Below are 21,055 nucleotides of genomic sequence, written 5' to 3'. Positions count from 1 at the left end.
CACACCAGGCCCTGCGCTTCTGGCCGAGGCCATCTTCACCAAACCAGGCCCTGTGCTGCTAGCTGATGCCACCTACACCACACCAGGGCGTGAGTGACCGGCTGGGGCCACCTACACCACACCAGGGCGTGAGTGACCGGCTGGGGCCACCTACACCACACCAGGGCGTGAGTGACCGGCTGGGGCCACTTACACCACATCAGGGCCTGTGGCTCTGGCTGAGGCCACTTACACCACACCAGGGCCTGTGGCACTGGCTGAGGCCACTTAGACCACACCAGGGCCTGTGGCTGCTGGCTGTGGCCACTTAAACCACACCAGGGCCTGTGGCTGCTGGCTGAGGCCACTTACACCACACCAGAGCCTGTGGCTGCTTGCTGAGGCCACTTACACCACACCAGGGCCTGTGGCTCTGGCTGAGACCAATTACACCACACATGGGCCTTATTTGCTATTGAGGCCACTTACACCACACCAGGGCCTGTGGCTCTGGCTTAGGCCACTTACACCACACCAGGGCCTGTGGCTCTTGCTCAGGCCACTTACACCACACCAGGGCCTGTGGCTGCTGGCTGAGGCCACTTACACCACACCAGGGCCTTAGTTGCTATTGAGGCCAATTACACCACACCAGGGTCTGTGGCTCTTGCTCAGGCCACTTACACCACACCAGGGCCTGTGGCACTGGCTGAGGCGACTTACACCACACCAGGGCCTGTGGCTGCTGGCTGAGGCCACTTACACCACACCAGGGCCTGTGGCTGCTGGCTGAGGCCACCTACACCCCACCAGGGCCTGTGGCTGCTGGCTGAGGCGACTTACACCACACCAGGGCCCTTTTGCTGCTGGCTGAGGCCACTTACACCACACCAGGGCCTGTGGCTGCTGGCTGAGGCCACTTACACCACACCAGGGCCTGTGGCTCTTGCTCAGGCCACTTACACCACACCAGGGCCTGTGGCACTGGCTGAGGCCACTTACACCACACCAGGGCCTGTGGCTGCTGGCTGAGGCCACTTACACCACACCAGGGCCTGTGGCTGCTGGCTGAGGCCACCTACACCACACCAGGGCATTAGTTGCTATTGAGGCCAATTACACCACACCAGGGTCTGTGGCTCTTGCTCAGGCCACTTACACCACACCAGGGCCTGTGGCACTGGCTGAGGCCACTTAGACCACACCAGGGACTGTGGCTGCTGGCTGAGGCCACTTACACCAAACCAGGGCCTGTGGCTGCTTGCTGAGGCCATCTTCACCAAACCAGGCCCTGTGCTGCTGGCTGAGGCAAGTTACATCACAACAGGGCCTGTGGCTGCTGCCTGAGGCCACATACACCACACCAGGGCCTTAGTTGCTATTGAGGCCAATTACACCACACCAGGGTCTGTGGCTTTTGCTCAGGCCACTTACACCACACCAGGGACTGTGGCTGCTGGCTGAGGCCACTTACACCACACCAGGGCCTGTGGCTGCTGGCTGAGGCCACTTACACCACACCAGGGCCTGTGGCTGCTGGCTGAGGCCACTTACACCACACCAGGGCCTGTGGCTGCTGGCTGAGGCGACTTACACCACACCAGGGCCTGTTGCTGCTGGCTGAGGCCACTTACACCACACCAGTGCCTGTGGCTTCTGGCTGAGGCTACTTACACCACACCAGGGCCTGTGGCTGCTGGCTGAGGCCACATACACCACACCAGGGCCTGTGGCTCTTGCTCAGGCCACTTACACCACACCAGGTCCTTAGTTGCTATTGAGGCCAATTACACCACACCAGGGTCTGTGGCTCTTGCTCAGGCCACTTACACCACACCAGGGCCTGTGGCACTGGCTGAGGCCACTTACACCACACCAGGGCCTGTGGCTGCTGGCTGAGGCCACTTACACCACACAAGGGCCTGTGGCTGCTGGCTGAGGCCACCTACACCACACCAGGGCCTGTGGCTGCTGGCTGAGACCACTTACACCACACCACGGCCTGTGGCTCTTGCTCAGGCCACTTACACCACACCAGGGCCTGTGGCTCTTGCTCAGGCCACTTACACCACACCAGGGCCTGTGGCTCTTGCTCAGGCCACTCATATCACGCCAGGCCCTGTGCTTCTGGCCGAGGCCATCTTCACCAAACCAGGCCCTGTGCTGCTTGCTGTGGCCATGTACAACACACCAGGCCCTGTGCTGGTTCCAGAGGCCATCTTCAACAATCCAGGGCCTGTGCTGTTGGATAAATGCCAAACTGAGCCTTTGGGTTAGGGTATTATGCAAACATGCAGGTATGGTTATAGGATTGTCTTCGTAACTTCAGGTACTTGCCACCTAATCACTTGAATCCATAAATTGAGACATTGTGCTGGGGCCAGCAGCTTACGGCCATACCACCCTGAGCACGCCCGACCTCGTCTGATCTCGGAAGCTAAGCAGGGCTGGGCTTGGTTAGTACTTGGATGGGAGACTGCCTGGGAATACCTGGTGCTGTAAGCCTTTCATTTTCATGTCATTGAACCGCTTTTGATCCAGAGAAGGGGTGTATTAAAAGACCAAAAGCATCTGCCCATTAATGAGGGCTTATTAACGACATTGCTTTTGGCTCTTTTCCAATGTCTTGTGCTGCTAGCTGATGCAACCTACACCACACAAGGGCCTGAGTGACCGGCTGGGGCCACTTACACCACATCAGGGCCTGTGGCTCTGGCTGAGGCCACTTACACCACACCAGGGCCTGTGGCTGCTGGCTGAGGCCACTTACACCACACCAGGGCCTGTGGCTGCTGGCTGAGGCCACTTACACCACACCAGGGCCTGTGGCTGCTGGCTGAGGCCACCTACACCACACCAGGGCATTAGTTGCTATTGAGGCCAATTACACCACACCAGGGTCTGTGGCTCTTGCTCAGGCCACTTACACCACACCAGGGCCTGTGGCACTGGCTGAGGCCACTTACACCACACCAGGGCCTGTGGCTGCTGGCTGAGGCCACCTACACCACACCAGGGCCTGTGGCTGCTGACTGAGGCGACTTACACCACACCAGGGCCCTTTTGCTGCTGGCTGAGGCCACTTACACCACACCAGTGCCTGTGGCTTCTGGCTGAGGCGACTTACACCACACCAGGGCCTGTGGCTGCTGGCTGAGGCCACTTACACCACACCAGGGCCTTAGTTGCTATTGAGGCCAATTACACCACACCAGGGTCTGTGGCTCTTGCTCAGGCCACTTACACCACACCAGGGCCTGTGGCACTGGCTGAGGCCACTTACACCACACCAGGGCCTGTGGCTGCTGGCTGAGGCCACTTACATCACACAAGGGCCTGTGGCTGCTGGCTGAGGCCACCTACACCACACCAGGGCCTGTGGCTGCTGGCTGAGGCGACTTACACCACACCAGGGCCCTTTTGCTGCTGGCTGAGGCCACTTACACCACACCAGTGCCTGTGGCTTCTGGCTGAGGCGACTTACACCACACCAGGGCCTGTGGCTGCTGGCTGAGGCCACTTACACCACACCAGGGCCTGTGGCTCTTGCTCAGGCCACTCACATCACACCAGGCCCTGCGCTTCTGGCCGAGGCCATCTTCACCAAACCAGGCCCTGTGGCTCTTGCTCAGGCCACTTACACCACACCAGGGCCTTATTTGCTATTGAGACCACTTACACCACACCAGGGCCTGTGGCTGCTGGCTGAGGCCACTTACACCACACAAGGGCCTGTGGCTGCTGGCTGAGGCCACCTACACCACACCAGGGCCTGTGGCTGCTGGCTGAGGCCAGTTACACCACACCAGGGCCTGTGGCTCTTGCTCAGGCCACTTACACCACACCAGGGCCTGTGGCTGCTGGCTGAGGCCACCTACACCACACCAGGGCCTGTGGCTGCTGGCTGAGGCCAGTTACACCACACCAGGGCCTGTGGCTGCTGGCTGAGGCCACTTACACCACACCAGGGCCTGTGGCTGCTGGCTGAGGCCACCTACACCACACCAGGGCCTGTGGCTGCTGGCTGAGGCGACTTACACCACACCAGGGCCCTTTTGCTGCTGGCTGAGGCCACTTACACCACACCAGGGCCTGTGGCTTCTGGCTGAGGCGACTTACACCACACCAGGGCCTGTGGCTGCTGGCTGAGGCCACCTAGACCACACCAGGGCCTTAGTTGCTATTGAGGCCAATTACACCACACCAGGGTCTGTGGCTCTTGCTCAGGCCACTTACACCACACCAGGGCCTGTGGCTGCTGGCTGAGGCCACTTACACCACACAAGGGCCTGTGGCTGCTGGCTGAGGCCACCTACACCACACCAGGGCCTGTGGCTGCTGGCTGAGACCACTTACACCACACCAGGGCCTGTGGCTCTTGCTCAGGCCACTTACACCACACCAGGGCCTGTGGCTCTTGCTCAGGCCACTTACACCACACCAGGGCCTGTGGCTCTTGCTCAGGCCACTTACACCACACCAGGGCCTGTGGCTCTTGCTCAGGCCACTTACACCACACCAGGGCCTGTGGCTGCTGGCTGAGGCCACTTACACCACACCAGGGCCTGTGGCTGCTGGCTGAGGCCACTTACACCACACCAGGGCCTGTGGCTGCTGGCTGAGGCCACCTACACCACACCAGGGCCTGTGGCTGCTGGCTGAGGCGACTTACACCACACCAGGGCCCTTTTGCTGCTGGCTGAGGCCACTTACACCACACCAGGGCCTGTGGCTTCTGGCTGAGGCGACTTACACCACACCAGGGCCTGTGGCTGCTGGCTGAGGCCACCTAGACCACACCAGGGCCTGTGGCTGCTGGCTGAGACCACTTACACCACACCAGGGCCTGTGGCTCTTGCTCAGGCCACTTACACCACACCAGGGCCTGTGGCTCTTGCTCAGGCCACTTACACCACACCAGGGCCTGTGGCTCTTGCTCAGGCCACTCATATCACGCCAGGCCCTGTGCTTCTGGCCGAGGCCATCTTCACCAAACCAGGCCCTGTGCTGCTTGCTGTGGCCATGTACAACACACCAGGCCCTGTGCTGGTTCCAGAGGCCATCTTCAACAATCCAGGGCCTGTGCTGTTGGATAAATGCCAAACTGAGCCTTTGGGTTAGGGTATTATGCAAACATGCAGGTATGGTTATAGGATTGTCTTCGTAACTTCAGGTACTTGCCACCTAATCACTTGAATCCATAAATTGAGACATTGTGCTGGGGCCAGCAGCTTACGGCCATACCACCCTGAGCACGCCCGACCTCGTCTGATCTCAGAAGCTAAGCAGGGCTGGGCTTGGTTAGTACTTGGATGGGAGACTCCCTGGGAATACCTGGTGCTGTAAGCCTTTCATTTTCATGTCATTGAACCGCTTTTGATCCAGAGAAGGGGTGTATTAAAAGACCAAAAGCATCTGCCCATTAATGAGGGCACATTAACGACATTGCTTTTGGCTCTTTTCCAATGTCTTGTGCTGCTAGCTGATGCAACCTACACCACACAAGGGCCTGAGTGACCGGCTGGGGCCACTTACACCACATCAGGGCCTGTGGCTCTGGCTGAGGCCACTTACACCACACCAGGGCCTGTGGCTGCTGGCTGAGGCCACTTACACCACACCAGGGCCTGTGGCTGCTGGCTGAGGCCACCTACACCACACCAGGGCATTAGTTGCTATTGAGGCCAATTACACCACACCAGGGTCTGTGGCTCTTGCTCAGGCCACTTACACCACACCAGGGCCTGTGGCACTGGCTGAGGCCACTTACACCACACCAGGGCCTGTGGCTGCTGGCTGAGGCCACTTACACCACACCAGGGCCTGTGGCTGCTGGCTGAGGCCACTTACACCACACCAGGGCCTGTGGCTGCTGGCTGAGGCCACCTACACCACACCAGTGCCTGTGGCTTCTGGCTGAGGCGACTTACACCACACCAGGGCCTGTGGCTGCTGGCTGAGGCCACTTACACCACACCAGGGCCTTAGTTGCTATTGAGGCCAATTACACCACACCAGGGTCTGTGGCTCTTGCTCAGGCCACTTACACCACACCAGGGCCTGTGGCACTGGCTGAGGCCACTTACACCACACCAGGGCCTGTGGCTGCTGGCTGAGGCCACTTACACCACACAAGGGCCTGTTCCTGCTGGCTGAGGCCACCTACACCACACCAGGGCCTGTGGCTGCTGGCTGAGGCCACCTACACCACACCAGGGCCTGTGGCTGCTGGCTGAGGCGACTTACACCACACCAGGGCCCTTTTGCTGCTGGCTGAGGCCACTTACACCACACCAGGGCCTGTGGCTGCTGGCTGAGGCCACCTACACCACACCAGGGCCTGTGGCTGCTGACTGAGGCGACTTACACCACACCAGGGCCCTTTTGCTGCTGGCTGAGGCCACTTACACCACACCAGTGCCTGTGGCTTCTGGCTGAGGCGACTTACACCACACCAGGGCCTGTGGCTGCTGGCTGAGGCCACTTACACCACACCAGGTCCTTAGTTGCTATTGAGGCCAATTACACCACACCAGGGTCTGTGGCTCTTGCTCAGGCCACTTACACCACACCAGGGCCTGTGGCACTGGCTGAGGCCACTTACACCACACCAGGGCCTGTGGCTGCTGGCTGAGGCCACTTACACCACACAAGGGCCTGTTCCTGCTGGCTGAGGCCACCTACACCACACCAGGGCCTGTGGCTGCTGGCTGAGGCCACCTACACCACACCAGGGCCTGTGGCTGCTGGCTGAGGCGACTTACACCACACCAGGGCCCTTTTGCTGCTGGCTGAGGCCACTTACACCACACCAGGGCCTGTGGCTGCTGGCTGAGGCCACTTACACCACACAAGGGCCTGTTCCTGCTGGCTGAGGCCACCTACACCACACCAGGGCCTGTGGCTGCTGGCTGAGGCCACTTACACCACACCAGGGCCTGTGGCTCTTGCTCAGGCCACTCACATCACACCAGGCCCTGCGCTTCTGGCCGAGGCCATCTTCACCAAACCAGGCCCTGTGGCTCTTGCTCAGGCCACTTACACCACACCAGGGCCTTATTTGCTATTGAGGCCACTTACACCACACCAGGGCCTGTGGCTCTGGCTTAGGCCACTTACACCACACCAGGGCCTGTGGCACTTGCTCAGGCCACTTACACCACACCAGGGCCTGTGGCTGCTGGCTGAGGCCACTTACACCACACCAGGGCCTGTGGCTCTTGCTCAGGCCACTTACACCACACCAGGGCCTGTGGCACTGGCTGAGGCCACTTAGACCACACCAGGGCCTGTGGCTGCTGGCTGAGGCCACTTACAACACACCAGGGCCTGTGGCTGCTGGCTGAGGCCACTTACACCACACCAGGGCCTGTGGCTGCTGGCTGAGGCCACTTACACCAAACCAGGGCCTGTGGCTGCTTGCTGAGGCCATCTTCACCAAACCAGGCCCTGTGCTGCTTGCTGTGGCCATGTAAAACACACCAGGTCCTGTGCTGGTTCTTGAGGCCATCTTCAACAATCCAGGGCCTGTGCTGTTGGATAAATGCCAAACTGAGCCTTTGGGTTAGGGTATTATGCAAACATGCAGGTATGGTTATAGGATTGTCTTCGTAACTTCAGGTACTTGCCACCTAATCACTTGAATCCATAAATTTAGACATTGTGCTGGGGCCAGCAGCTTACGGCCATACCACCCTGAGCACGCCCGACCTTGTCTGATCTCGGAAGCTAAGCAGGGCTGGACTTGGTTAGTACTTGGATGGGAGACTGCCTGGGAATACCTGGTGCTGTAAGCCTTTCATTTTCATGTCATTGAACCGCTTTTGATCCAGAGAAGGGGTGTATTAAAAGACCAAAAGCAGCTCCCCATTAATGAGGGCACATTAACGACATTGCTTTTGGCTCTTTTCCAATGTCTTGTGCTGCTAGCTGATGCCACCTACACCACACCAGGGCCTGAGTGACCGGCTGGGGCCACTTACACCACATCAGAGCCTGTGGCTGCTGGCTGAGGCCACTTACACCACACCAGGGCCTGTGGCTGCTGGCTGAGGCCACTTACACCACACCAGGGCCTGTGGCTGCTGGCTGAGGCCACCTACACCACACCAGGGCATTAGTTGCTATTGAGGCCAGTTACACCACACCAGGGTCTGTGGCTCTTGCTCAGGCCACTTACACCACACCAGGGCCTGTGGCACTGGCTGAGGCCACTTACACCACACCAGGGCCTGTGGCTGCTGGCTGAGGCCACCTACACCACACCAGGGCCTGTGGCTGCTGGCTGAGGCGACTTACACCACACCAGGGCCCTTTTGCTGCTGGCTGAGGCCACTTACACCACACCAGGGCCTGTGGCTTCTGGCTGAGGCGACTTACACCACACCAGGGCCTGTGGCTGCTGGCTGAGGCCACTTACACCACACCAGGGCCTTAGTTGCTATTGAGGCCAATTACACCACACCAGGGTCTGTGGCTCTTGCTCAGGCCACTTACACCACACCAGGGCCTGTGGCACTGGCTGAGGCCACTTACACCACACCAGGGCCTGTGGCTGCTGGCTGAGGCCACTTACACCACACAAGGGCCTGTTCCTGCTGGCTGAGGCCACCTACACCACACCAGGGCCTGTGGCTGCTGGCTGAGGCCACCTACACCACACCAGGGCCTGTGGCTGCTGGCTGAGGCGACTTACACCACACCAGGGCCCTTTTGCTGCTGGCTGAGGCCACTTACACCACACCAGTGCCTGTGGCTTCTGGCTGAGGCGACTTACACCACACCAGGGCCTGTGGCTGCTGGCTGAGGCCACTTACACCACACCAGGGCCTGTGGCTCTTGCTCAGGCCACTCACATCACACCAGGCCCTGCGCTTCTGGCCGAGGCCATCTTCACCAAACCAGGCCCTGTGGCTCTTGCTCAGGCCACTTACACCACACCAGGGCCTTATTTGCTATTGAGACCACTTACACCACACCAGGGCCTGTGGCTGCTGGCTGAGGCCACTTACACCACACAAGGGCCTGTGGCTGCTGGCTGAGGCCACCTACACCACACCAGGGCCTGTGGCTGCTGGCTGAGGCCAGTTACACCACACCAGGGCCTGTGGCTCTTGCTCAGGCCACTTACACCACACCAGGGCCTGTGGCTGCTGGCTGAGGCCACCTACACCACACCAGGGCCTGTGGCTGCTGGCTGAGGCCAGTTACACCACACCAGTGCCTGTGGCTTCTGGCTGAGGCGACTTACACCACACCAGGGCCTGTGGCTGCTGGCTGAGGCCACTTACACCACACCAGGGCCTGTGGCTGCTGGCTGAGGCCACCTACACCACACCAGGGCCTGTGGCTGCTGGCTGAGGCGACTTACACCACACCAGGGCCCTTTTGCTGCTGGCTGAGGCCACTTACACCACACCAGGGCCTGTGGCTTCTGGCTGAGGCGACTTACACGACACCAGGGCCTGTGGCTGCTGGCTGAGGCCACCTAGACCACACCAGGGCCTTAGTTGCTATTGAGGCCAATTACACCACACCAGGGTCTGTGGCTCTTGCTCAGGCCACTTACACCACACCAGGGCCTGTGGCTGCTGGCTGAGGCCACTTACACCACACAAGGGCCTGTGGCTGCTGGCTGAGGCCACCTACACCACACCAGGGCCTGTGGCTGCTGGCTGAGACCACTTACACCACACCAGGGCCTGTGGCTCTTGCTCAGGCCACTTACACCACACCAGGGCCTGTGGCTCTTGCTCAGGCCACTTACACCACACCAGGGCCTGTGGCTCTTGCTCAGGCCACTTACACCACACCAGGGCCTGTGGCTCTTGCTCAGGCCACTTACACCACACCAGGGCCTGTGGCTGCTGGCTGAGGCCACTTACACCACACCAGGGCCTGTGGCTGCTGGCTGAGGCCACTTACACCACACCAGGGCCTGTGGCTGCTGGCTGAGGCGACTTACACCACACCAGGGCCCTTTTGCTGCTGGCTGAGGCCACTTACACCACACCAGGGCCTGTGGCTTCTGGCTGAGGCGACTTACACCACACCAGGGCCTGTGGCTGCTGGCTGAGGCCACCTAGACCACACCAGGGCCTTAGTTGCTATTGAGGCCAATTACACCACACCAGGGTCTGTGGCTCTTGCTCAGGCCACTTACAACACACCAGGGCCTGTGGCACTGGCTGAGGCCACTTACACCACACCAGGGCCTGTGGCTGCTGGCTGAGGCCACTTACACCACACAAGGGCCTGTGGCTGCTGGCTGAGGCCACCTACACCACACCAGGGCCTGTGGCTGCTGGCTGAGACCACTTACACCACACCAGGGCCTGTGGCTCTTGCTCAGGCCACTTACACCACACCAGGGCCTGTGGCTCTTGCTCAGGCCACTTACACCACACCAGGGCCTGTGGCTCTTGCTCAGGCCACTCATATCACGCCAGGCCCTGTGCTTCTGGCCGAGGCCATCTTCACCAAACCAGGCCCTGTGCTGCTTGCTGTGGCCATGTACAACACACCAGGCCCTGTGCTGGTTCCAGAGGCCATCTTCAACAATCCAGGGCCTGTGCTGTTGGATAAATGCCAAACTGAGCCTTTGGGTTAGGGTATTATGCAAACATGCAGGTATGGTTATAGGATTGTCTTCGTAACTTCAGGTACTTGCCACCTAATCACTTGAATCCATAAATTGAGACATTGTGCTGGGGCCAGCAGCTTACGGCCATACCACCCTGAGCACGCCCGACCTCGTCTGATCTCAGAAGCTAAGCAGGGCTGGGCTTGGTTAGTACTTGGATGGGAGACTCCCTGGGAATACCTGGTGCTGTAAGCCTTTCATTTTCATGTCATTGAACCGCTTTTGATCCAGAGAAGGGGTGTATTAAAAGACCAAAAGCATCTGCCCATTAATGCGGGCACATTAACGACATTGCTTTTGGCTCTTTTCCAATGTCTTGTGCTGCTAGCTGATGCAACCTACACCACACAAGGGCCTGAGTGACCGGCTGGGGCCACTTACACCACATCAGGGCCTGTGGCTCTGGCTGAGGCCACTTACACCACACCAGGGCCTGTGGCTGCTGGCTGAGGCCACTTACACCACACCAGGGCCTGTGGCTGCTGGCTGAGGCCACTTACACCACACCAGGGCCTGTGGCTGCTGGCTGAGGCCACCTACACCACACCAGGGCCTGTGGCTGCTGACTGAGGCGACTTACACCACACCAGGGCCCTTTTGCTGCTGGCTGAGGCCACTTACACCACACCAGTGCCTGTGGCTTCTGGCTGAGGCGACTTACACCACACCAGGGCCTGTGGCTGCTGGCTGAGGCCACTTACACCACACCAGGGCCTTAGTTGCTATTGAGGCCAATTACACCACACCAGGGTCTGTGGCTCTTGCTCAGGCCACTTACACCACACCAGGGCCTGTGGCACTGGCTGAGGCCAATTACACCACACCAGGGCCTGTGGCTGCTGGCTGAGGCCACTTACACCACACCAGGGCCTGTGGCTGCTGGCTGAGGCCACCTACACCACACCAGGGCCTGTGGTTGCTGGCTGAGACCACTTACACCACACCAGGGCCTGTGGCTCTTGCTCAGGCCACTTACACCACACCAGGGCCTGTGGCTCTTGCTCAGGCCACTTACACCACACCAGGGCCTGTGGCTCTTGCTCAGGCCACTCATATCACGCCAGGCCCTGTGCTTCTGGCCGAGGCCATCTTCACCAAACCAGGCCCTGTGCTGCTTGCTGTGGCCATGTACAACACACCAGGCCCTGTGCTGGTTCCAGAGGCCATCTTCAACAATCCAGGGCCTGTGCTGTTGGATAAATGCCAAACTGAGCCTTTGGGTTAGGGTATTATGCAAACATGCAGGTATGGTTATAGGATTGTCTTCGTAACTTCAGGTACTTGCCACCTAATCACTTGAATCCATAAATTGAGACATTGTGCTGGGGCCAGCAGCTTACGGCCATACCACCCTGAGCACGCCCGACCTCGTCTGATCTCGGAAGCTAAGCAGGGCTGGACTTGGTTAGTACTTGGATGGGAGACTACCTGGGAATACCTGGTGCTGTAAGCCTTTCATGTCATTGAACCGCTTTTGATCCAGAGAAGGGGTGTATTAAAAGACCAAAAGCATCTGCCCATTAATGAGGGCACATTAACGACATTGCTTTTGGCTCTTTTCCAATGTCTTGTGCTGCTAGCTGATGCAACCTACACCACACAAGGGCCTGAGTGACCGGCTGGGGCCACTTACACCACATCAGGGCCTGTGGCTCTGGCTGAGGCCACTTACACCACACCAGGGCCTGTGGCTGCTGGCTGAGGCCACTTACACCACACCAGGGCCTGTGGCTGCTGGCTGAGGCCACCTACACCACACCAGGGCATTAGTTGCTATTGAGGCCAATTACACCACACCAGGGTCTGTGGCTCTTGCTCAGGCCATTTACACCACACCAGGGCCTGTGGCACTGGCTGAGGCCACTTACACCACACCAGGGCCTGTGGCTGCTGGCTGAGGCCACTTACACCACACCAGGGCCTGTGGCTGCTGGCTGAGGCCACTTACACCACACCAGGGCCTGTGGCTGCTGGCTGAGGCCACCTACACCACACCAGGGCCTGTGGCTGCTGACTGAGGCGACTTACACCACACCAGGGCCCTTTTGCTGCTGGCTGAGGCCACTTACACCACACCAGTGCCTGTGGCTTCTGGCTGAGGCGACTTACACCACACCAGGGCCTGTGGCTGCTGGCTGAGGCCACTTACACCACACCAGGGCCTGTGGCTCTTGCTCAGGCCACTCACATCACACCAGGCCCTGCGCTTCTGGCCGAGGCCATCTTCACCAAACCAGGCCCTGTGCTGCTTGCTGTGGCCATGTACAACACACCAGGCCCTGTGCTGGTTCCTGAGGCCATCTTCAACAATCCAGGGCCTGTGCTGTTGGATAAATGCCAAACTGAGCCTTTGGGTTAGGGTATTATGCAAACATGCAGGTATGGTTATAGGATTGTCTTCGTAACTTCAGGTACTTGCCACCTAATCACTTGAATCCATAAATTGAGACATTGTGCTGGGGCCACCAGCTTACGGCCATACCACCCTGAGCACGCCCGACCTCGTCTGATCTCGGAAGCTAAGCAGGGCTGGGCTTGGTTAGTACTTGGATGGGAGACTGCCTGGGAATACCTGGTGCTGTAAGCCTTTCATTTTCATGTCATTGAACCGCTTTTGATCCAGAGAAGGGGTGTATTAAAAGACCAAAAGCATCTGCCCATTAATGAGGGCACATTAACGACATTGCTTTTGGCTCTTTTCCAATGTCTTGTGCTGCTAGCTGATGCAACCTACACCACACAAGGGCCTGAGTGACCGGCTGGGGCCACTTACACCACATCAGGGCCTGTGGCTCTGGCTGAGGCCACTTACACCACACCAGGGCCTGTGGCTGCTGGCTGAGGCCAGTTACACCACACTAGAGCCTGTGGCTGCTGGCTGAAGCCACTTACACCACACCAGGGCCTTAGTTGCTATTGAGGCCACTTACACCACACCAGGGCCTGTGGCTGCTGGCTGAGGCCACCTACACCACACCAGGGCCTGTGGCTGCTGGCTGAGGCGACTTACACCACACCAGGGCCCTTTTGCTGCTGGCTGAGGCCACTTACACCACACCAGTGCCTGTGGCTTCTGGCTGAGGCGACTTACACCACACCAGGGCCTGTGGCTCTTGCTCAGGCCACTCACATCACACCAGGCCCTGCGCTTCTGGCCGAGGCCATCTTCACCAAACCAGGCCCTGTGGCTCTTGCTCAGGCCACTTACACCACACCAGGGCCTTATTTGCTATTGAGGCCACTTACACCACACCAGGGCCTGTGGCTCTGGCTTAGGCCACTTACACCACACCAGGGCCTGTGGCACTTGCTCAGGCCACTTACACCACACCAGGGCCTGTGGCTGCTGGCTGAGGCCACTTACACCACACCAGGGCCTGTGGCTCTTGCTCAGGCCACTTACACCACACCAGGGCCTGTGGCACTGGCTGAGGCCACTTAGACCACACCAGGGCCTGTGGCTGCTGGCTGAGGCCACTTACAACACACCAGGGCCTGTGGCTGCTGGCTGAGGCCACTTACACCAAACCAGGGCCTGTGGCTGCTTGCTGAGGCCATCTTCACCAAACCAGGCCCTGTGCTGCTTGCTGTGGCCATGTAAAACACACCAGGTCCTGTGCTGGTTCTTGAGGCCATCTTCAACAATCCAGGGCCTGTGCTGTTGGATAAATGCCAAACTGAGCCTTTGGGTTAGGGTATTATGCAAACATGCAGGTATGGTTATAGGATTGTCTTCGTAACTTCAGGTACTTGCCACCTAATCACTTGAATCCATAAATTGAGACATTGTGCTGGGGCCAGCAGCTTACGGCCATACCACCCTGAGCACGCCTGACCTCGTCTGATCTCGGAAGCTAAGCAGGGCTGGGCTTGGTTAGTACTTGGATGGGAGACTGCCTGGGAATACCTGGTGCTGTAAGCCTTTCATTTTCATGTCATTGAACCGCTTTTGATCCAGAGAAGGGGTGTATTAAAAGACCAAAAGCAGCTCCCCATTAATGAGGGCACATTAACGACATTGCTTTTGGCTGTTTTCCAATGTCTTGTGCTGCTAGCTGATGACACCTACACCACACCAGGGCCTGAGTGACCGGCTGGGGCCACTTACACCACATCAGGGCCTGTGGCTGCTGGCTGAGGCCACTTACACCACACCAGGGCCTGTGGCTGCTGGCTGAGGCCACCTACACCACACCAGGGCCTTAGTTGCTATTGAGGCCAATTACACCACACCAGGGTCTGTGGCTCTTGCTCAGGCCACTTACACCACACAAGGGCCTGTGGCTGCTGGCTGAGGCCACCTACACCACACAAGGGCCTGTGGCTGCTGGCTGAGGCCACTTACAACACACCAGGGCCTGTGGCTCTTGCTCAGGCCACTCATATCACACCAGGCCCTGTGCTTCTGGCCGAGGCCATCTTCACCAAACCAGGCCCTGTGCTGCTTTCTGTGGCCATCTTCAACAATCCAGGGCCTGTGCTGTTGGATAAATGCCAAACTGAGCCTTTCGGTTAGGGTATTATGCAAACATGCAGGTATGGTTATAGGATTGTCTTCGTAACTTCAGGTACTTGCCACCTAATCACTTGAATCCATAAATTGAGACATTGTGCTGGGGCCAGCAGCTTACGGCCATACCACCCTGAGCACGCCCGACCTCGTCTGATCTCGGAAGCTAAGCAGGGCTGGGCTTGGTTAGTACTTGGATGGGAGACTACCTGGGAATACCTGGTGCTGTAAGCCTTTCATTTTCATGTCATTGAACCGCTTTTGATCCAGAGAAGGGGTGTATTAAAAGACCAAAAGCAGCTCCCCATTAATGAGGGCACATTAACGACATTGCTTTTGGCTGTTTTCCAATGTCTTGTGCTGCTAGCTGATGACACCTACACCACACCAGGGCCTGAGTGACCGGCTGGGGCCACTTACACCACACCAGGGCCTGTGGCACTGGCTGAGGCCACTTACACCACACCAGGGCCTGTGGCTGCTGGCTGAGGCCACTTACACCACACCAGGGCCTGTGGCTGCTGGCTGAGGCCACTTACACCACACAAGGGCCTGTGGCTGCTGGCTGAGGCCACCTACACCACACCAGGGCCTGTGGCTGCTGGCTGAGGCCAGTTACACCACACCAGAGCCTGTGGCTCTTGCTCAGGCCACTTACACCACACCAGGGCCTGTGGCTCTTGCTCAGGCCACTTACACCACACCAGGGCCTGTGGCTCTTGCTCAGGCCACTTACACCACACCAGGGCCTGTGGCTGCTGGCTGAGGCCACTTACACCACACCAGGGCCTGTGGCTGCTGGCTGAGGCCACCTACACCACACCAGGGCCTGTGGCTGCTGGCTGAGGCGACTTACACCACACCAGGGCCCTTTTGCTGCTGGCTGAGGCCACTTACACCACACCAGTGCCTGTGGCTTCTGGCTGAGGCGACTTACACCACACCAGGGCCTGTGGCTGCTGGCTGAGGCCAATTACACCACACAAGGGTCTGTGGCTCTTGCTCAGGCCACTTACACCACACCAGGGCCTGTGGCACTGGCTGAGGCCACTTACACCACACCAGGGCCTGTGGCTGCTGGCTGAGGCCACTTACACCACACCAGGGCCTGTGGCTGCTGGCTGAGGCCACCTACACCACACCAGGGCCTGTGGCTGCTGGCTGAGGCGACTTACACCACACCAGGGCCCTTTTGCTGCTGGCTGAGGCCACTTACACCACACCAGGGCCTGTGGCTTCTGGCTGAGGCGACTTACACCACACCAGGGCCTGTGGCTCTTGCTCAGGCCACTTACACCACACCAGGGCCTGTGGCTGCTGGCTGAGGCCACTTACACCACACCAGGGCCTGTGGCTGCTGGCTGAGGCCACCTACACCACACCAGGGCCTGTGGCTGCTGGCTGAGGCGACTTACACCACACCAGGGCCCTTTTGCTGCTGGCTGAGGCCACTTACACCACACCAGTGCCTGTGGCTTCTGGCTGAGGCGACTTACACCACACCAGGGCCTGTGGCTGCTGGCTGAGGCCACTTACACCACACCAGGGCCTGTGGCTCTTGCTCAGGCCACTCACATCACACCAGGCCCTGCGCTTCTGGCCGAGGCCATCTTCACCAAACCAGGCCCTGTGGCTCTTGCTCAGGCCACTTACACCACACCAGGGCCTTATTTGCTATTGAGGCCACTTACACCACACCAGGGCCTGTGGCTCTGGCTTAGGCCACTTACACCACACCAGGGCCTGTGGCACTTGCTCAGGCCACTTACACCACACCAGGGCCTGTGGCTGCTGGCTGAGGCCACTTACACCACACCAGGGCCTGTGGCTCTTGCTCAGGCCACTTACACCACACCAGGGCCTGTGGCACTGGCTGAGGCCACTTAGACCACACCAGGGCCTGTGGCTGCTGGCTGAGGCCACTTACAACACACCAGGGCCTGTGGCTGCTGGCTGAGGCCACTTACACCAAACCAGGGCCTGTGGCTCTGGCTGAGACCAATTACACCACACATGGGCCTTATTTGCTATTGAGGCCACTTACACCACACCAGGGCCTGTGGCTCTGGCTTAGGCCACTTACACCACACCAGGGCCTGTGGCTCTTGCTCAGGCCACTTACACCACACCAGGGCCTGTGGCTGCTGGCTGAGGCCACTTACACCACACCAGGGCCTGTGGCTCTTGCTCAGGCCACTTACACCACACCAGGGCCTGTGGCACTGGCTGAGGCCACTTACACCACACCAGGGCCTGTGGCTGCTGGCTGAGGCCACTTACACCACACCAGGGCCTGTGGCTGCTGGCTGAGGCCACTTACACCAAACCAGGGCCTGTGGCTGCTGGCTGAGGCCATCTTCACCAAACCAGGCCCTGTGCTGGTTCCTGAGGCCATCTTCAACAATCCAGGGCCTGTGCTGTTGGATAAATGCCAAACTGAGCCTTTGGGTTAGGGTATTATGCAAACATGCAGGTATGGTTATAGGATTGTCTTCGTAACTTCAGGTACTTGCCACCTAATCACTTGAATCCATAAATTGAGACATTGTGCTGGCGCCAGCAGCTTACGGCCATACCACCCTGAGCACGCCCGACCTCGTCTGATCTCGGAAGCTAAGCAGGGCTGGGCTTGGTTAGTACTTGGATGGGAGACTGCCTGGGAATACCTGGTGCTGTAAGCCTTTCATTTTCATGTCATTGAACCGCTTTTGATCCAGAGAAGGGGTGTATTAAAAGACCAAAATCATCTGCCCATTAATGAGGGCACATTAACGACATTGCTTTTGGCTCTTTTCCAATGTCTTGTGCTGCTAGCTGATGCAACCTACACCACACAAGGGCCTGAGTGACCGGCTGGGGCCACTTACACCACATCAGGGCCTGTGGCTCTGGCTGAGGCCACTTACACCACACCAGGGCCTGTGGCTGCTGGCTGAGGCCACTTACACCACACCAGGGCCTGTGGCTGCTGGCTGAGGCCACCTACACCACACCAGGGCATTAGTTGCTATTGAGGCCAATTACACCACACCAGGGTCTGTGGCTCTTGCTCAGGCCACTTACACCACACCAGGGCCTGTGGCACTGGCTGAGGCCACTTACACCACACCAGGGCCTGTGGCTGCTGGCTGAGGCCACTTACACCACACCAGGGCCTGTGGCTGCTGGCTGAGGCCACCTACACCACACCAGGGCATTAGTTGCTATTGAGGCCAATTACACCACACCAGGGTCTGTGGCTCTTGCTCAGGCCACTTACACCACACCAGGGCCTGTGGCACTGGCTGAGGCCACTTAGACCACACCAGGGACTGTGGCTGCTGGCTGAGGCAAGTTACATCACAACAGGGCCTGTGGCTCTGGCTGAGGCCACTTACACCACACCAGGGCCTGTGGCTGCTGGCTGAGGCAAGTTACATCACAACAGGGCCTGTGGCTGCTGCCTGAGGCCACATACACCACACCAGGGCCTTAGTTGCTATTGAGGCCAATTACACCACACCAGGGTCTGTGGCTTTTGCTCAGGCCACTTACACCACACCAGGGACTGTGGCTGCTGGCTGAGGCCACTTACACCACACCAGGGCCTGTGGCTGCTGGCTGAGGCCACTTACACCACACCAGGGCCTGTGGCTGCTGGCTGAGGCCACCTACACCACACCAGGGCCTGTGGCTGCTGGCTGAGGCGACTTACACCACACCAGGGCCTGTTGCTGCTGGCTGAGGCCACTTACACCACACCAGTGCCTGTGGCTTCTGGCTGAGGCTACTTACACCACACCAGGGCCTGTGGCTGCTGGCTGAGGCCACATACACCACACCAGGGCCTGTGGCTCTTGCTCAGGCCACTTACACCACACCAGGTCCTTAGTTGCTATTGAGGCCAATTACACCACACCAGGGTCTGTGGCTCTTGCTCAGGCCACTTACACCACACCAGGGCCTGTGGCACTGGCTGAGGCCACTTACACCACACCAGGGCCTGTGGCTGCTGGCTGAGGCCACTTACACCACACAAGGGCCTGTGGCTGCTGGCTGAGGCCACCTACACCACACCAGGGCCTGTGGCTGCTGGCTGAGACCACTTACACCACACCACGGCCTGTGGCTCTTGCTCAGGCCACTTACACCACACCAGGGCCTGTGGCTCTTGCTCAGGCCACTTACACCACACCAGGGCCTGTGGCTCTTGCTCAGGCCACTCATATCACGCCAGGCCCTGTGCTTCTGGCCGAGGCCATCTTCACCAAACCAGGCCCTGTGCTGCTTGCTGTGGCCATGTACAACACACCAGGCCCTGTGCTGGTTCCAGAGGCCATCTTCAACAATCCAGGGCCTGTGCTGTTGGATAAATGCCAAACTGAGCCTTTGGGTTAGGGTATTATGCAAACATGCAGGTATGGTTATAGGATTGTCTTCGTAACTTCAGGTACTTGCCACCTAATCACTTGAATCCATAAATTGAGACATTGTGCTGGGGCCAGCAGCTTACGGCCATACCACCCTGAGCACGCCCGACCTCGTCTGATCTCGGAAGCTAAGCAGGGCTGGGCTTGGTTAGTACTTGGATGGGAGACTGCCTGGGAATACCTGGTGCTGTAAGCCTTTCCTTTTCATGTCATTGAACCGCTTTTGATCCAGAGAAGGGGTGTATTAAAAGACCAAAAGCATCTGCCCATTAATGAGGGCACATTAACGACATTTTGGCTGTTTTCCAATGTCTTGTGCTGCTAGCTGATGCCACCTACACCACACCAGGGCCTGAGTGACCGGCTGGGGCCACTTACACCACATCAGGGCCTGTGGCTGCTGGCTGAGGCCACTTACACCACACCAGGGCCTGTGGCTGCTGGCTGAGGCCACCTACACCACACCAGGGCCTTAGTTGCTATTGAGGCCAATTACACCACACCAGGGTCTGTGGCTCTTGCTCAGGCCACTTACACCACACCAGGGCCTGTGGCACTGGCTGAGGCCACTTACACCACACCAGGGCCTGTGGCTGCTGGCTGAGGCCACTTACACCACACAAGGGCCTGTGGCTGCTGGCTGAGGCCACCTACACCACACCAGGGCCTGTGGCTGCTGGCTGAGGCCACTTACAACACACCAGGGCCTGTGGCTCTTGCTCAGGCCACTTACACCACACCAGGGCCTGTGGCTCTTGCTCAGGCCACTCACATCACACCAGGCCCTGCGCTTCTGGCCGAGGCCATCTTCACCAAACCAGGCCCTGTGCTGCTTGCTGTGGCCATGTACAACACACCAGGCCCTGTGCTGGTTCCTGAGGCCATCTTCAACAATCCAGGGCCTGTGCTGTTGGATAAATGCCAAACTGAGCCTTTGGGTTAGGGTATTATGCAAACATGCAGGTATGGTTATAGGATTGTCTTCGTAACTTCAGGTACTTGCCACCTAATCACTTGAATCCATAAATTGAGACATTGTGCTGGGGCCAGCAGCTTACGGCCATACCACCCTGAGCACGCCCGACCTCGTCTGATCTCGGAAGCTAAGCAGGGCTGGGCTTGGTTAGTACTTGGATGGGAGACTGCCTGGGAATACCTGGTGCTGTAAGCCTTTCCTTTTCATGTCATTGAACCGCTTTTGATCCAGAGAAGGGGTGTATTAAAAGACCAAAAGCATCTGCCCATTAATGAGGGCACATTAACAACACTGCTTTTGGCTCTTTTCCAATGTCTTGTGCTGCTAGCTGATGCCACCTACACCACACCAGGGCCTGAGTGACCGGCTGGGGCCACTTACACCACATCAGGGCCTGTGGCTCTGGCTGAGGCCACTTACACCACACCAGGGCCTGTGGCTGCTGGCTGAGGCCAGTTACACCACACCAGAGCCTGTGGCTGCTGGCTGAAGCCACTTACACCACACCAGGGCCTTAGTTGCTATTGAGGCCACTTACA

At 58.7% G+C, this 21,055-nt stretch overlaps 1 protein-coding gene, 8 non-coding genes and 3 pseudogenes across 11 annotated transcripts in view; all 12 read left to right on the top strand.

The window, feature by feature from the left end:
• Positions 1–21,055, top strand: part of LOC146637699 (BPTF-associated chromatin complex component 1-like) — a 495,253-nt gene that overhangs the window by 196,698 nt on the left and 277,500 nt on the right. The gene's annotated exons all lie outside the window — the stretch shown is intronic.
• LOC146637863 (5S ribosomal RNA) lies at positions 2,366–2,484 on the top strand. The gene has a single exon (XR_014906079.1). It is a non-coding gene; the product is annotated as a 5S ribosomal RNA (ribosomal RNA).
• On the top strand, positions 5,210–5,328 carry LOC146637862 (5S ribosomal RNA; annotated as a pseudogene).
• Positions 7,657–7,775, top strand: LOC146637861 (5S ribosomal RNA; annotated as a pseudogene).
• LOC146637860 (5S ribosomal RNA) lies at positions 10,698–10,816 on the top strand (annotated as a pseudogene).
• Positions 11,956–12,074, top strand: LOC146637859 (5S ribosomal RNA). The gene has a single exon (XR_014905546.1). It is a non-coding gene; the product is annotated as a 5S ribosomal RNA (ribosomal RNA).
• On the top strand, positions 13,090–13,208 carry LOC146637858 (5S ribosomal RNA). The gene has a single exon (XR_014906078.1). It is a non-coding gene; the product is annotated as a 5S ribosomal RNA (ribosomal RNA).
• LOC146637857 (5S ribosomal RNA) lies at positions 14,425–14,543 on the top strand. The gene has a single exon (XR_014905596.1). It is a non-coding gene; the product is annotated as a 5S ribosomal RNA (ribosomal RNA).
• LOC146637856 (5S ribosomal RNA) lies at positions 15,247–15,365 on the top strand. Its single transcript, XR_014905644.1, has one exon. It is a non-coding gene; the product is annotated as a 5S ribosomal RNA (ribosomal RNA).
• LOC146637855 (5S ribosomal RNA) lies at positions 17,694–17,812 on the top strand. Its single transcript, XR_014906077.1, has one exon. It is a non-coding gene; the product is annotated as a 5S ribosomal RNA (ribosomal RNA).
• Positions 19,618–19,736, top strand: LOC146637854 (5S ribosomal RNA). The gene has a single exon (XR_014906075.1). It is a non-coding gene; the product is annotated as a 5S ribosomal RNA (ribosomal RNA).
• On the top strand, positions 20,593–20,711 carry LOC146637853 (5S ribosomal RNA). Its single transcript, XR_014906074.1, has one exon. It is a non-coding gene; the product is annotated as a 5S ribosomal RNA (ribosomal RNA).

Source organism: Diplotaxodon limnothrissa, linkage group LG3 (assembly GCF_057381915.1).
Source record: "Diplotaxodon limnothrissa isolate DT_005_m linkage group LG3, D_limnothrissa_male_GT1.1, whole genome shotgun sequence".
NCBI classification, from domain to species: Eukaryota; Metazoa; Chordata; class Actinopteri; order Cichliformes; family Cichlidae; genus Diplotaxodon; species Diplotaxodon limnothrissa.
This window is presented reverse-complemented; position numbering and strand designations above follow the sequence as displayed.